At 32.5% G+C, this 3273-nt stretch overlaps 1 protein-coding gene across 1 annotated transcript in view; it reads right to left on the bottom strand.

The window, feature by feature from the left end:
• The window catches only part of LRRTM4 (leucine rich repeat transmembrane neuronal 4), a 979915-nt gene that overhangs the window by 198998 nt on the left and 777644 nt on the right, over nt 1-3273 (bottom strand). The window lies entirely within an intron of this gene.

Here is a 3273-nt window from a genome sequence, read left to right as displayed (position 1 = left end):
TTATTATATCTATGTTTATTTCAGGATGATAAAACCAGAAAATTGCCTATTCATTCATTACTTATAGATATTTTATTTCTCTCAAGATAAAAATTTCATCAATATCACTTAGATGAAAATTCCATATAAGTTCTAAGTAATAAAAAGGAAGCAGCTGAGGTTTGAGAGTTGAAGTCAGTATAACTTTCCATAATATGGAGCAAAAAGTTATAGGTATGGAAAATGGAAAAGTCAAAGGAAAAACATTTCAAAGACATGGTGAATCAGTGAAGCAAATCCAAAATCTAACAAGTGTTCCAGAAAGAGACAACCAGAAAAAAAAAAAAAAAAAGAAGTAGAAGAAGAAGAAGAAAAGGCAATACAAGCATACCTTGTTTTATTGTGCTTCACTTTATTTGTCTTCCTAGATATTGTATCTTTAATAAATTGAAAGCTTGTGGCAACCTTACGTTGAACAAGTCTATGGGAACCATTTTTCCAACGGACTGTGCTCACTTCATGTTTCTGTGTCACATTTTGGTAATCCTTGCAATGCTTCAAACTTTTTCATCATTATTGTATCAGTTATGGTGATCTGTGACCAGTGATTTTTGATGTTACTATTGTAATTGTTTTGGGGCTCCACAAACTGCACCTATTTAACATGGAGAATTTAATTGATAAATGTTGTGTGAGTTCTGACTGCTCTACCAACCTGCCTTTCTTCTGTCTCTCTCCCTCTTTTTGGACCTTTCTATTCTTCAAGACACAATAATATTGAAATTAGGCCAGTTAATAACCCTACAATGGTCTACAGGTGTTCAAGTGAAAGGAAGAATCACACATAACTCACTTTAAATCAAAAGCCAAAAATAATTAAGCTTGGTGAGGAAGGTGTGGTGAAAGCTGAAATAGGACAAATGCTAGGCCTCTTGTGCCAAATAGCCAGATTATGAATGCAAAGGAAAGTGGTACTCCAGTGAACATATGAATGATACGAAAGTAAAACAGCCTTATTGCTTATATGGAGAAAATTTTACTGGTCTGATTAGATCAAACCAGCCACAACATTCCCTTGAGACAAAGCCTAATCCAAGTAAGGCCCTAACTCTCTAGAATTCTATGAAGGCTGAGAGAAGTGAGGAGGCTGCACAAGAAAAGTCTGAAACTAGCAGAGGTTGGTTCATGAGGTTTAAGGAAAGAAGCCAGCTCCATAACATAAAAATGCAAGGTGAGGAAGTGCGTGCTGATATAGAAGCTGTAGCAAGTTATCTTGAAGATCTAACTAGGATCATTAATAAAAAGGTGTCTACACTAAAAAACAGATTTTCAATGTAGATGAAATAGCCTTATATGCCAAGAGGATGTCATCTAGGACTTTCATAGCTAGAGAGGAGAAGCCAACTCCTGGCTTCAAATCGTCAAAGAACATACTGACTTTCTTTTTAGGGGCTAATGCCACTAGTGACTTTAAATTGAAGCCAATGCTCATTTGCCATTCTGAAAAATCCTAAAATTTCCTGTAATCCTTAAGAATTATACTAAAACTACTCTGGCTGTGTTTTAAATGGAACAATAAAGCCTGGATGACAGCACGCCTGTTAATAGCTTGATTTACTGAATAATTTAAGCCCCCTGCTGAGCCCTATTGCTCAGAAGAAAACATTCCTTTCAAAATATTACTACTCATTGATATAGTTAGTATCTAGTTCCCCAGGAGCTCTGATGGAGACATACAAAGAAATTGATATTGTTTTCATGCCTGCTAACAAAAAATCCATTCTGCAGACCATAGATCAAGGAGCAATTTCCTGTGACTCACTTTATTGCAATATTTGCTTTATTTAGGTGGTCTGGAAGCAAACCAGTAATATCTCTGAGGTATGGCTCTAACCAAAAAAGTACTGAAAGAAAAGTATCTGGGGAAGTATGAAGTGAAGTGCTTCAAATTGATTAAATCCCTGGGCCCTGCAGTCTGGTATATGAAAACAAACTTATGACTGGAGAGATGAATTAATTTTTCATAGAGGGAAACCACAGTTAAAACCACAACTACAACAATAGTAGCAACAGCTGATTAATAAGAGAATGAGAATCCAATTGGTATTTTATTTTTCATTAGTGACTATGAAGACATGAAGAACATCATTATCATCCTTTAAAAGAATCAGTTTTAAAAAGTAGAACTGAGGATACTGGAGGCTGGGAAGGGTAGGGGGAAAGCAGGGATAAGGAGAGATTTGATAATGGTTACAAAATTATAGCTAGAAAGGAGGAAAATGTTCTATTATTCTATAGTACTGTAAGATGACTATAGTTAACATGAACATATTATAAAGTTTCAAATAGCGAGAAGGAGAATATTAAATGTTTCCAACACATAGAAATAATAAATATTTGAGAAGATGGATATGCTAATTACTCTGATCTGATCACAATACATTTTATGTTTTCAAACATCACTATGTATCCCATATATATGTACAATTATTACATGTCAATATAAAAAAAGGAATCAGTTCAAACTCATAATTATATAAAGCCTAATTAGCAATCAAGTGTGAGGGCAAAATTAAACACTTTCAGACGTTCAATAATTCACGTAATTTACTATTCAGACATAGCCTATCACATTTTCAAATTCTTTTAGTAGAGTATTTTTTCATTTACATTTATAATGATAATATATACTCGATATGTCTGCTATTATCTAAGAATATGACTTTGAGTTGAGAGTCTTGCTAAAATCTTTTTTCTTTTAGATGTATTCTTGCTATCTTTTTTGTTTTATGTTTCTTTTTTTCCCTTCACAGATACTAAATTTACATTAATGTTATTATTTGAGTAATCCTTATAGTCTGTTTTAAATTTTTTGGTGTTATATTTTGGGAAAAAATGGAACCTACTTTTTTTCCTAATAACCATTGTGAAAAGTAAAATAGAGCCTCTTTAGTCACTGTTATCTAAGATGGAAAAAAGTACCAAACATTTTCTTTGGGATAACAATTTTTTTCTGTTTTCTCTACAGTTTTTGTTTCAACATATGTTGTTAAATTGCTTTTTCATATCCTTATTTGGTCTTTAAAAAAATTATAACATTTGAATTATATATTCTCTTCCAGTACTGCTATTTATATGTAATTCCAATTGCAAATGGTTACAAGTTTTACCAACTGTATTTTTGTGCTAAAAATTTGCTATGAATCCCTTTGTTAATTCCCTGGTTGGTGAAAGTGGTCTTCAAGTAAATCCATGTTTATTTATTCATTATGTGTATTTTTTTTTTTTTTTTTT

This window comes from Propithecus coquereli, unplaced genomic scaffold (genome assembly GCF_000956105.1).
Source record: "Propithecus coquereli isolate 6110/MARCELLA unplaced genomic scaffold, Pcoq_1.0 Scaffold93, whole genome shotgun sequence".
NCBI classification, from domain to species: Eukaryota; Metazoa; Chordata; class Mammalia; order Primates; family Indriidae; genus Propithecus; species Propithecus coquereli.
The sequence above is the reverse complement of the archived record's forward strand: the minus strand, read 5'-3'. Positions and strand labels throughout refer to the sequence as shown.